The sequence below is a fragment of the Anser brachyrhynchus genome (assembly GCF_964034855.1).
Source record: "Anser brachyrhynchus genome assembly, chromosome: 3".
Classification (NCBI taxonomy): Eukaryota; Metazoa; Chordata; class Aves; order Anseriformes; family Anatidae; genus Anser; species Anser brachyrhynchus.
In genome coordinates this window covers 36,423,613-36,438,028 of record NC_137696.1, presented here as the reverse complement: position 1 = coordinate 36,438,028, position 14,416 = coordinate 36,423,613, and positions in this window count along the sequence as shown.

The window sequence follows — 14,416 nt, the reverse complement described above, 5'->3', positions numbered from 1 at the left end:
CAGACAAATTGGAAAAAGAAAAGTAACAACTAAGTAAGTCTTAATTCCATAAAAGACAAAGAAAGGGAGCCTTTACTAACTGCTGAAAGCTAGTAAAAGGCGATTTTACCTATTGACACAGATTAATAACTGTTTGAATTAAATACGTTGCCAACCCTGTATTCCTGTGTATTCCTGCATTGGAAAAAACAACAAAAACCTATGCCATATTCCAGAATCCAGTATGTAATGCATAGCAATAGCAATGCTCTAGCTGATTAGAATGTGGGGCACTCATTCTGCCTCCAGTGGGCTTAGAGACAAAACCTGGGCTGTGTTTTGGTATTTTGGAGCTGATCCTGGAAGACATTCACCATTGCACCCCGAGCATCAAGTTCAGCACATAACCTCACACCCAGTCTGCCTATTTACTTCAATCAAACTGGACCGTACTTCGCTTAACTGGGGCCGCATTGGCCACACTTTGATTAGTCAGAGGAATTTAACTAGACACATGCAAAATTCTCTACATTTTATTTCTGTAAAATCAAAGTGCTTGTTGTAGAGCCTTCACATTTTTAAGTTTGTTCTGGCCTTAAATACATACTAGTGTGTAATTTCATTCTCCATCAGTGGTCTCTAACTCCATTATTCAAGATTATTGAGAGTAACTACACAAGGGGTAAGAGATCCATGGATTCGATGATGACACCGTAAAACAAAGAAGAAATTATAGCACCCTCTGCTGTCATTTTATGTGATTACTTTGAGGATTTCTGTATTAAACTCAGCAGTTTTATGTTGGCTTTTCAAAAGCAAACAGAATATTTGGTTCAATATTTTTATTCATGTTAGAAAAACTGTGACTGCCTTGTGATTTATTTCTCTTTTATTGTTTTGTGAATGTGCACTATTTCACTATCCAGATTAGTCTATCATTTGGGATCTAAATAGAACAGCAATTTTAAATCCATGCCATCTGCTTATGTGAGATAAGATTCACCTTTCAAAATATACCAATTCTTTCAATAAGTATGTTTTTTCTCACATACACACTGAATTTCAACCTGCATTTTTTAAAACCCAATCTCTGACTGACAACCTGAAGAGCTAGACAACTTTAATCCTCACTTCTTTAATTCATATAGCTAACATCGGTAAGCTGCACAATACGAGTTTAGATTACCTCTCCCTTTTCCCTGTTGCAGACAAATCCAATTCTGAGTCTGATTTTCCAAAGACATGTTTTTTGGGTTGACTATAAAAGCCTGAAGGGATTTAATTCCAGGATTAGGGACTGAAATACAACTTACATTGGATGAATACTCATTCTGTCTGTCTCTCTCATTCTGTTTTCCTTTCTGGGGTGGACATATATTTGTGGTTCTAGGGTAAATAAATTGAAAATAAAATGACATATACGGAAACTCTTCCTTTATGCTTTTATGGGGATGTATTTTTTTGCTGTAGAACTCATCTGATAGGTCTCAGTTTGTTTTTCCTTTAATTCATTCACATGTGTGAACAGAGGGAAATATATTGGGTTTATATTACTGAGATCTGCACAAAGCATCTGTGTCTCCAGACCGTGGGATACTGTAAAGTGAGCTCTGGACCTTTACCAAGAAAGTCCTTTTCTTTAGGAAATTTGTGCAGTGCATTGAGCCAAAAACGGATCGAGTCTTCCTGTATATTTAATGTCTCTTTCATTAAATGGATTTCAGAGTTCAATTTCAGGTTTTTCAGCTATTGCTCTCCCTTTTTAGAGGACATTTGGTATTGACCTCTTTTTTTTTTTTTTGCTTTTGCTTTTTTTTTTTTTTCATGTTCAGTATCAACATTTAAATTGAAGTTTGAGGGGAGATTCTCCTGTATTCATTAAAACAAACTGCTCTGCTTGTTTTGGTTTTAAAACACTGGGTATCAGTACTCTCATTCAGTACTCTGAATGAATCCTTCAACAAAAGTGATTTTAAGTATTAAGTACTGATCATATACTTGAAACAGAATAGTGACATGCTTTAATGGTGGACTTGGCAGTTCTAAATTAAAGGTTGGACTAGATGATCTTAGACACCTTTTCCAGCTTAAATGATTCCATGATTCTAACAGGACAGAACGAATTATCCCAGTGTTGCTTTTGCTTTGTGTTGTTGTTGCTCAGATTTGTTAACATGCAACACCAGTGGTTAAAACAGGAAAACCGATGGGAGTCAACTGGAGAGAACCAACTAGGTTCTCAGTGGGCATCAGCTGGCGCACGGAAGTCTCTACAGCTCTGCAGCATCATGGCAGGCTGGCTCCCAGGTGAGGGCACGCGACAGCCCTGCCTTGGCCTCCCTGTGCTGCACTGTGGACCAACAGTAAGAGCAGCAGGATCAGGACCCGGGAACAACAAAGGCAAATCAAAGAAATTCTGGGGAAATTTCTGTACACAGCTCTCCCTGTTCTCTGTTGCTAACATCCACCTCTATACAAGTCTCTGTGCTATCACACCTGTCTATGACCACTAGATGGTAGCAAAAAGGCGTTATTGGGAGAGGGAGGGTTTCCTGTGCCAGGTGAACGGTCCCTTCTCCAGCAGCACACCCGGCTATCCGCAAAGCAGACGTGCAGTCAAGCTGCTGCTGCTGGTGGCTAGGTGGAGGAGCAGCCCCGAGGAGCTTCACTTGTGGTCCTGGACTAGGCACTTGCTAAGACTAAATGCCTCTCAAACTTCAGGAAGGCGAGTTTTAGCAAAGGTTTTGCTTTTTCAGAATTACAAAACAGGGAGAAGGGCATGCTTAGGGACTTTCTCATTGAAAGCATCACCAGAACTTGCAGAGTTGTTCTCTGGTGCCGTGTTCCTCCAGCAGTACTGTCCAACACACCAGTTGTCAAATGTGTGGAGGTTTCCATGGTCAGCTCATTTCTCCAGGGTCCTCTACATATGGTAAGGCCATACCTAGGGAAAGCCCTAGAGAAGGCCGAAGAGGAAAGTAAAATAAAAGCAATTCATGGCGTTCTGATGGCATCATTACTTCATCTTAAAAATGAATAATTAATAAATTAACTGAACTATCTGGTAAGATAAAAGTGCAGGCAAAAGCTTAAAGATCCAAATAATGACCTCCTTCTGCTCCACATATGTACTACTGCTAGCACTAGAGCTTAGTAAAGAAAAAAAAAACTTTTGAAACTTCTCATTCCTTAGAAGTTTTCCACATGGGGACAAACTCAGTATTTTTGAAATGGAAGGTGTGTGTTGTGGTGTGTGTTTTTTTTGGGGGGGGGAAACAAACAAACAGATAAAAAGAATTGCCTCAAACTAAGTAGGGCATTTGCATGGGAACTAAAATATAGAACAATAAAATAAAATAAAATAAAATAAAATAAAATAAAATAAAATAAAATAAAATAAAATAAAATAAAATAAAATAAAATAAAATAAAATAAAATAAAATAAAACAAGAAAAATCTCCCACTCCAATCACAGTCCTGCTTGATTCAGGGCAGGTGTTGATTTCAATGGGCAGCTTTAGCAGAGACACTGACCTCTGCATCAGTGCTACTGGGTCACATCATGGCACATAATAAAGCAGTCTCTCTACCCAGGCTCTGCTTATTTGCAGGTCTCCCTCAGCTTACTGATCTAAATTACCAGGCTACTGGAAACTTCTTCTGTTGAAACATTCTTGCAAGAAATTTGGATTCCAAAAAAGTGTCTTTTATTTGGAAAATTGCTTCAGGAACTCCTGACCACCTCTGTTCAATGGAGCAGGAAGGTCATGATTTCAGAGGAAAAAAGGCAAAGCTCAGCAAACTGCCTGACCTCCTCTTGTGCACACACAACATCCCAGCTCCTGCTGGAGTCCAGCTGAAAGGGTGGCAGCATGACTGCGCACTCATTTGGTACCAACCAAGAGGCACTGGGAAGGATGCAATTTGCTGTTGTTTTTTTTCCAGTCCCTCCTTGTTTAATCCTCACCAGACTGCAATTTAGTTGAGTTCTTGTTCCACAAAAAAAAAAGCAGAGCAAGGAAAGAAAAACACACACATACACACACACACATACAAAAAAAAAAATAACTCTTTATTAAAGTGAATTGTTTCAAGAGCAAAAATTTGGAAAATGTCTTAAGTCAGACAGGACCAACTATATTAGATCTTCATTCTGGCATAACTGCAGGTTTGATTCACAGGCAAGGTACACATTCTTCCTGATATTAGCAACATCCTAGAGGTCGTACTTTCACAAGGATAAATTGTTCAGCAATTTCTTCAATATATTAATCACAGACAAACTTTCTTGAATGTCGGGCAGTCTTGGACTTCTGCTATTTATCCTTTTATTTTTATTATTATTTTTTAACAGACAATAAAAAAAAAATCCCTGGTTTATTTGCCCATTACTTAGCTTCATATCCTTTTCATATGACAAGTGTACCTCAGGACCCAATCCCTGTGGCACTTCCATTTCCTCATATAAATTGTTATTTGTCATAGTTCCTGCATTTAAGTTATAGCCCAGTCTTGTTCCATTTTTAGATTTCACCATAAAAGGATGCTTTAAATCAAGGTGAACACATTTCTGTAACTGTAGTGGACTTCACAAAGGCTTTTCCTGGTGTCAGATCTTCCCTAGTCTCTTGACAAATACTGTTGCTTTTTGTAGATGAAAGTTTTCCCACTAACAGGATATGTAGCCTTTCACCTCTAAGATGCTGTTTTGAATCCTGCCCTTCTCAGTTGCCAAACAAGTGTCAAAGAGCAGCAATTTAGATTACAAGAGCTGAAGGATCTTGATCTATTTTCCAGGGAAAAGATGTTTGCAAAACATGGAAGAAATGAATTTGTCCCCTTTCGTTGGAGACTGACCTTGCTAACCAAAGAGTTAACAGTCAGAAACTAAAAGAAGACTGGTTAAGTTATGAACTAAAGTGAACAGTCAGTAAGTCGTGCAATGAAGGGGCTTACAGATTTAGCAGAACCTTTTCTAACTTTTAAAACTTAAGAGAGTTAAAATAACATCTATCCTTCTAGGAAAAAAAGCTAAGGGATATATGGTCAGGGAAAGGGGCCTGAGTCCAGAAGCATGCACTGCACCGACTATGCTAGCAGAAGCTTTGATACCTGCTTTTTCACCCTAACCAGCAAGAAGGGGCTTGAAACTGTCACTTCTGACTTCCAAACTGTTTGCTGCCATGCTGATGCCTACCTATCAGTGTTCTCTCCAAATCAGGGTTGGCATACAAGCAGAAGAAAAGGTTCCCTTTCTGCATGCCTGTATCACAACTGTCCCATTGCTAAACAGAGATTCCTGTTCTTCATGGATGATGGTCCAGGAGCAGCAGTAGCAATAAACTCTCTTGCTCTGTATAATTGCATTAACCTTGCTCAATCTATGACTGTGAGCTTGGAAACCCCAGCTGACCTCTTATTTTTTCCCATTGGATGGACAAATTTTTATTCACAAATGTATATAGGCTTGTTTATTGGATTCCCAGGGATTTGGGGTGAGCACAGAGTCTAGACAAACAGGCATGATGGTCCTGAGTGTAAAATGCAACATTTTTTGGGCACACTGTGCTGCCTGAGTAGGAGCAAACAAACATCCTAAACAAAAGGGAGACCATAAGGAAAAGAAGGAGGACAATTAAAGTTTAATCCAAAGGTTTTGCACACAGAAAGAATTAAAAACAAAAAGAAAACCCATACACCATGAATGGAGGCTGGTAAGAGAGAGCTGCTCTTTGCATGTGACCTGTACTGTGCTGGGGCAATGCAGACAATGCAGCTGGCTTTTGACAGTCCTCCTGTTACTGCTTGCAATCTCTACCTATTTTGGGGTATAACAGAGGATGCCAGCTCTTATGCAGACTTAGTTTTCAGTCATTTTCCATATTTTGCTCTCAAAAAAAAAAAAAAAAAAAAAAAAAAAGTAATTTTGGTACTGGCAGGTTTCTCCCTTTTCTTCCTGGTGAATGGTGAGGCAAAGAAACTGCTCTGTTTCCCAGCACTATCTAGCACTGCCATGAACAACTTCCCCTTGGCTTACGCAGTCCCTCACAGACCTTTTGTTCCTGACATACTTACAAAAAAACCTGCTTTGTCTTCACAGACAGACTTCAACACTTGTTTGTCGCATCTTTGTCGCCTTCCTGACATTTGTGGGTTTTGTGACCGTTTTTCCATCATTTTCCCATTTCTTTGGCTTTGTGATGTTGCCTTGATCCTGCTGATTTATATTCTTTACTGTATCTTTGTCTATCCCTCACCCCAACATTTAGATAACTGGCCATTTTTTGCTCATCAAATACTTCTGACTTGGCAATAAATATCTTGAAGTCCCTATTAGTTATTTAACTTTCCCACTCTAAGCCTATGCTATTCTTTGCTGTGCTAAGTGAAGTGCATAGCCCTCCCTCAAAAGGTCAATCAAAGTCATGTTTGTGCATATCAGGACAGAATTTGGCAACAAAAGCTTCAGTTTTCCCATGTTTTACTTTGCGGAAACTTAAAAATAGAAATGTAAAAAGAAGTGAAGATTTTGCCCAAGTCACATTCCTAACCATATCAGGGATGTTTATTACTGTATGGATGTGCATATTCTCTTGTATTCACTATCCTGAAAGCTCTAGCTAGGTATTTCTCACAGGAGCAGGACGCATGAAGTCAGTGAGCATTTTCCTGACTTCTGAGCATTCAGTTAGCTGAAACCCTGAGCTTGGTTGCCTTGAAAATATTTGGAAGCTAAAGGGAACAATATGTATTTGGGTAGATACTTGTATATACACAGAGCAATTTTACTATAGAACAGAGTTGAATTGAGAGCTTCAGTCCCTTGTTCTGTATTCCAGAAACAGCTTACTGTGGGACACTTGAAACACTGGAAATGTAGAAGATGATTGCTATTCTAACACGAAGGACTGTAAGATCTTGAATTGAAAGATCCTATAAAAAGACAACAGGTGATTGATTAGTACTATGTTATCCTACTGCTACTGGGTTTAATGCAAGGAACAGGTATAGTAGAAACCAAGATCTTGAATGTAGCTTTAGACAAGTAAATGTTTGGAGCTGCCATTCAGTCCAAACTTTCCTTCCTCTACTCACAAAAAATGTGGTATCTACAGTATTTTAAGCCTGCTGGTGTTCTGTTCTAGAAAATTTGCCCATTGAACAAGGTCAGCTACTTCGTCTCTTAAAGCAACCTTAGCTGCTGCTGCAAAGGTTAGTCTTTAAATGAGAGAGCTGTTATCAGCTTTGAGCACATAAAAATAGTAATAACTTCTACTGCCTAGTCATAAACAAAAAAGTACAGGATGAAACGGTTGCTCACCATGCAAACATATATATTGGCATCCTAAACTGTGCCTAAAAAATTAACCTGCTGGATAGAACAAGATGTCCACAGGAGACAGGAGGATATTCACTGAAGAGGGACAAGCAAGTCTTGAAATTCATCTTCAGGGGAAATTGTTTGATTTTCTTATTTTTAATTACCGCTGCATCAAGTAGATAAATTTTCCATTCTAAGCAACATAACATCCATTGTTTTGCTTTTTACTCTAAAACAAAACAAAACAAAACAAACAGTAGGTGTCTTGCCTGAATTGCTTAGGAAATTAAATACGTCATAGATACAATACCACCTGCAACTTTTTTCAATACTGGATGCCGTTTTATTTAGCAGAACAGCGGTTAGGGCAAATAATTAAGGCCAAGAGGATATGAGAGCCTTAACAGTTGGTTAAGAAAATGTTGTAAGATCAACAAGATAGACCTCAGGCTGCTGGATTAATTGGGTCCCATTGGAGAGTTTCTTACTCCATATCCAGTAATCACATACCATCTGAAGGCAAACCTTTATTTTTGTGCTCTGGGCCATGGAAAAATAAAAAGTTTGCAATATTTTTTGTATTACTTTACCTGCAGATGTGCTTTGCTGAGGTCACATACATGAATCTCAGTAATTTTTCATCAACATTCTGCCCAGGAGTCTGTACTCCTTTATACAACACCGACAGCTCCCAAACTGGTTACTTACCGGGCACATACACAGGCTAACCTTCTCAGATAAAAGATTTCCTGTTTTGTTCACTTTCTTGCTCTACTTTTACAAATGGTCTGTTTTAAATTGCCAGCATTGAAACGTGGAACATAGCTGAAACAAACAGAGATATAAAAAACAGGCTAATGATAAAGAAGGCCTCCTCCTACAGTCACTGCAATGTCTGTAGGTACAGCCTACGTGGGAACTGCCCAGTGCCCTGACAAGAGAAATACATTGTTTTCGGGAAGAGTTTATACTTGCTGGAGCATGCATTACACAGGCATTTCTTCCTATCCAGATTTTAGTAAATGTTTCCAACAAACCACACTACTGCAAAAGAATACAGATTAATTTTAAACAATGCACAGTATCTTGTTATATCATGCACATTTTTAAAAAAAAAAAGTTAAAAAACATATTAATAGTTTTTTCAAGGCCACGATGATACTCTCTCACATGATCCACATTTTCAATTATTGCATTTCATACAGAGTTTAGTAATTTCTGTAAAATTCATTTTAAAGTCTCATTAAAGCACACTCAGACTTTGCTAATAAGAAGTATTTTGTCTGTTAGTAGAAGTGTAGTGTTTTTTGCACCTGCAGTAGTGACAAACGATATGGGAGTGTACCGAAGCCTGGATGAAATTGTTCTTATCTCCTGCTACCATGGTTTATATTTAGAAACACACACACACAAAAATCATGATCAGGGCCATTGTTATAATTCTGAACTGTGCTCTGCATGTTTGAACATGTGTTCAAAGCCCAAGTTTACCTAAAAGAAGCAGTCAACCAAAGATCAAACATTCCCTTACAGGGAACGTGAAGCACCGAGAACTTTGGACTCGGTGAGTTTGTTTCTGCTGCGTTGCTTGGTGTGCCACCTCCCCAGCGCGAGTGAAGGAGAGAATGGTGAGAGGGTTTTTCAGGTGACTCCTGGTGGTCTGAGCAAGTGGAAGGGGCAGAGAGGAGGTACAAGGAGGTGGGTCTAGATGTCTCTTGTCCCTGAGTCATCTCTGAGTCCTGCTTGTGTCTAAGTGCGAAGGGTGGATGAGGAGGAACAAGTATTTCCCATTGGTAATCACAGTCTGTCCTAAGCCAAAGGTCCCCATTAAATCCTTCCATTTCAAATTCTTAGTTGTGACCTCAAAACCCACCCTAGAACCTTTTACCACCACCTTCTCGCTCTCCCCCACATACAGAGTCCTCTGTCCTGCTCCCAGATTCTCTTCCAGCTAACCCCACCCCATACACACACTTGCCCTTATCTGCAGCTCCTCTTCCACCTATGTCCCTGCCTCTCAGAACACAAAACACACTGCACCTTTTTCATTCTTCCTGCTCAGCTTCGGTGATGTCCCCATCTCTGCCATGCTCTTCCCCAGTAGCTGGGTGGTCAGCCAAAGCCTCTCCCTTTCTTGGCTGACCTTGCAGGAGAAAAGGAAGGGATCAGATCTCCTCCTTTAGCCATGATTTCAAAATCTGAGCCTGCACTTATCAGACGTCAATGAAGATAAAACAGTATTCAAAAGAAAACACTAGGGTGAGGAAGAGGATGTAGGGGTAGTCATATTTATCAAGAAAGGTATTTGCAGTACAGGTCTCTGCCCTAATATATTACAGGAGTGGAGGGTGGATAAGGGAATTCACCTAGAGGAAGAAGGGCAGAAAACTTCAGAGGTCAGAGGTCTCCTAAGACAGTCCCTGGAACAACTGAAGGGCACCAGAGCAGAACTTACCTTTCTCCTCAGAACTGCATTACACCTGTGATCTCCTTCACATCTAGAGAAGCACAGCCCAAGCTGTCCCACAAGTGGCACATTTGAGCTCCATCTCTAGATAGAAAGAAATGGGGCCCTAGACCCCCAAGTTCTTGGGAACAGAATGAAGCAAGCCATCAGAGACCTAACTGAACCAACAGGGAAAAATTCCTGGTTTGGATTTTGAGAATATTGCAAAACAGGCAATAAAATTTTCCCCAGAGCTATGTATGAACAACTGTACTGCAGCAGCACAGTGTTATTTGCAGGACATTAGGATATTATGATAGATAGTAACAGGAAAATTCTTTCACATATATTGTTGCAAAATGGCACTGAGCACGAATATATCCTTGAACATTTTTCCACCACTGACAGTGACTAATCCTGTGCAGTTTTAGCCAAAATTTCTCAGAATACCAGGCAGTGCAGAAGAGCAAAGCAGAGGGACCATTGCACAAATTACTGGGTGGCTGTTACCAAGGACAGTTGGCATGAGAGGCCAAAACCCAGTCTCTTTGCTGCTTGAACAGAATTTCTTGACAATGTAAAAGTCTTCCCTTAGAGAATACAGAAGCTATTCAGGATGGCTGAAGAAGTGTTGGTTTTGCTGACAACAGCCATCCAACTTGTGGAGGAAGAACAAAACAACTCCCTTATCAAAATATTGTAAAGAGCACTACTTTAACACATACGTCAACTTAGATGTTGCAAACATTGCTTCTTTGGGCACCAGAGTGCTGCTGAATTTTGTTTTTTGTGTAAACCGATCATTTTTCTCCATTATTCCTGAATATCTGAATCTTCCTCCTGGTTCCTTGCTTCCCTGTTCTGCTGAAGAAAGCAAACGCAGGATGCAAAGCAAAATGTCAATATCTGAATACGGTAGCCCTTTGGAAAATTTCAAGTGCCTATTCAAATCCAGGGATTGCTAACCCTTCTCACAAAGCTTTATCAGAGTTTGCAATGAAAACAGCAGCAATAAAGATAAACATTATCAGCACTGTAATTCATCTTTCTTAAACATACTGTTTGCAGTGCGCATAATGCGTGCATACAAACTACTGTGTATGTAGCGTGTACCATGCATGCTACCATTTTGGAAGGTATCAGAGAGCTGGGACTGGCAGGTTTGTGCAGTTACATAACTCCTTCAGATAAAGAAAATGCAAAATGTTTAACAGGGCCCTTTGTAAGCACAACATTTCTAAGTAGAAACAATCTCGCATAATGTACGTGTTTCTTGCGTTGCAAACCTGCTACACACCATGCCCAAATGGAGCTGTGAACCGGGTAGAGCTACTGTGAGCAAAAGTATCAGAAACCAAAATCTCTCAAAAACTTACATATTTACAATATTTGCAGCTCGGACATGCTCAGTCACTTCAGATTCTTTCTCATAGATGTCACATGCACAGACACTACTCTCATTATTACACATGTGATTTACAAATTCCTCTGCTGGTATTACTGAAATATCGGTTTTAAAACAACAAAAAAAATTTCCTTTCCATGCCAAAGGAAACAGGAATTTTAACATCTTAAGCCTTCCCTAGAGATGGCAGGATTCCCTTGGTCTGTGTGTCACTCCAGAGTGCATGTTGTGCCTGTGTGAGGGAGGGACGAGTACTCTGTTTTTTTCCACTATTTCCCAGACAGGAGCTATTTGTCCACAGACTCCAATGACAGGTCTCCTTGCTTCATGGCTGTGCTCACCATTCCCTTTCAAATCTGCTAGGTGGGGTGGTGTTGTACAGAAACCTAAGCAATCTCTTCTGCATGGACTCTTGTGGCAAAGAGCAGCCTTGAAAGGAGGAGGCCTGACAGGGGGAGGCTACAGTTTTCCCACAGTTTTCATTCTCCTTTAAGAATCCTTCTTCTTCCTTTGAGGAAAATGTTCCTCCTCATCTGCTCACCTATCCATGTATTCTCTGGTTTCCTTGTGTCACCGAAATCTGTGTGTGGGCTGCTTCTCATGAAGGCGTGAGTCTGACTCAGAATATGCTGGGGGGGCCTTCTACTCTTGGCACTTGGCTCCTCTTGCCCCAGGTTTGTCTCCCATCACACGATGCCATGCTTGGCTGCCAAGTATTTCGCTTAGGTAACACTTGGCATTTCCAGCCCCAGGGCCTCAGCACTGATGCAATTTCCAAAATTATTTTTGAAAAAGCCACAAATATTTTGAATTCCTAGCAACTGAGAAACCCCAAAAGCAACATTCTTCTGCCAGGAAGCAAAGAAGAAAGGCTACAATGGGGAGAAGAATGATAGATTGAGAACTCTCCTTCTGCTCCTTCCTTCTCTTTAAACTTGCTGGTCATGTAAGGCCAGGGGAGAGGGGAGAAAGAGAAGGATGAAAAACTTAGGTGGGAGGAAATCTATTCTGGAGTCATCTCTCCAGGATTAGAGATGGAAAAGATCATAGAAAGCAATGGCTGCGTCTTTCCCTCCTCTAGCTTTCCATCTCCATAAAACCCATATATCAACACAGGTGAGAAACAGATGTTATTTATTTCCCCTTTTCTTCTTTCATTAAAAATAAACAAGCAGCGTCATAGTTAATGGTAAGTGCTGCTAAGTTCATGGAGCAAACAGTTTTCTTTTCCTATCTTGCCCATAGCTTAATTATGAACTTAAGCTGCCTTCAGGCTACAAAGGGCAAGAAAGCAGGGAATACATACAGCCAGAAATGCAGTCAGTGTTTGATGTCCCTGAGCTAAACATTAAAAATTAAAAATAAAGAGAAGTGGATAATAAAAGCGATATGTAAACTGCAGAGCTTGGATTTAAGGGGAGGACAGGGGAGGGAAGCAATAAAACAGGTCTGAAGACAGGTGAGAAACATGCAACGCAGAGGACTTTCATATTCAGCAGTCATGCTAGAAAGTTGTTTCTGTGAAGGCTGTTGGTGAATAATCTTCAAAGTAGTCACAGATGGGGGGAAAAAAAAAAAAAAAAAAAGAATGAGCTGTGGTTACTATTCCAGCTATGCCAGCGCTGAGCAAGCAAGGCAGGAGGACAAAAATCAAGTCCCCCAAGGAAAGAAAAAGGAGGATGACAGAGAAACCAGAAACCCTGTGGAAGCACAGAAGAGCCAGGTGAAGTGTTGTATCCCTGCTGTCCTCCAAAACACAAGGGTAGCCACGGAGCATGTGGTACTCTGAAAGCCAAAGCTGAGTATTTGTCTGTCAGGGAGGTGAAAGCAGGCTGGATAACGATGCTAGCACAAAGCCAACGTGTGGCAGTGCCATAAGTAGTCACGGTACAGCTCCATAGCCACAGAGACCAGGGTCCAATTCCTGATGCTGAAGGAAGGAGAGGACAGCTTTCTGCCTGGGCTAGTCCATGGTAGAAGAGGACGGAGTTTGCAGATTTGGAGCTTTACTGCAAATCAAAACTAGGCCCCCAAATGTTTCCCTTGAGCTTGATCCACATTTTTCTATGGCCCAAAGTGAATTAGATGTCCTGATCTTGGTATCACAGCTAAACACTGGAGATCAAGGAGCTGATCAAAGTTCAGTGAGCACCAGGGAATTGAAATGGCTTGATCTTTGGATACTATAAAAAACAGGTGACTGTACTGTATTTATAAGGAATAAGAGGCATACACAAACTGATGTCGCAGATCATATAAGGTCACTATTATTTACAGAAGCCATAAAACATAGTTGATACTATAGATATGCTAAAAATGGTTAGGAATGCAAAATTAATAATTATAAACACTGATAACATATGGAGAGCTCGCTTTTCAAAAGTTAGGCAGGCAGGTAGTCAGGCCAATCTCTAGGAGAACTCCAGGGAATATCTCCCATAGTTTAGCACTAAAAGAATAAGGTACCCCAATATCAGACTGCTGCTAGAAATACAGTGCTTCAAGAAAACTGTAGATACTGAAGAAAGAGGACCTACAGACTGCAGGCTCTGAAAATGTCCAGCTGACACAGAGTTTAAAAAAAAAGGTACCCTAATTTTAACCAGCTTGTAGAACTGAGAGAGCTGTCTTCCTGATCTAGGCTTTTTCCTATATCACCTAGTGAAATCCCCTTGTTAATCACCACATGACATTTATGAAATAACTATTTGATGAACACTCTCTATAGGAAGGATACTATTTTGACAGAAATAATAATAATAAATTAAAAAAAAAAACACAAACAACAACAACATAAAATAATATTTAAGTTTAGGTTCTGATATTCAGATTGCAGGCACTAATATTTGCACATGCATCCCAAAACCTAAGTTGTATACAGGAAGGGTCCTTAGGCAACACCAGGAAAAAAAAAAAAAAGGAAACTCATGGCTCAGCACCTCATCAACTCTGATAGGTGATATACATTTAAAACTAAGACTGAGAAAGAAGGAAAAAAAAAAAAACACTTTCAGTGCTGTTAGAAGAATATACCTTGTTGGTATAGAATAACCCTTCATTTTTAAACAGGAGCCAAAGAAGACTATTCAAGCCCCACTGCACATTGACGGTTTAGGAAATAAAACCAAAATCACTACTGTGAAACAAGATGGAGATAATACGTACTCCTTTCTTTGATTTTGAAACCATCAGTACAGATGATCAGATTATGAGTGGGATGAATTAGCTCGGAAAAAAGGAAAACCATAATGTAAAAAGTGCATAA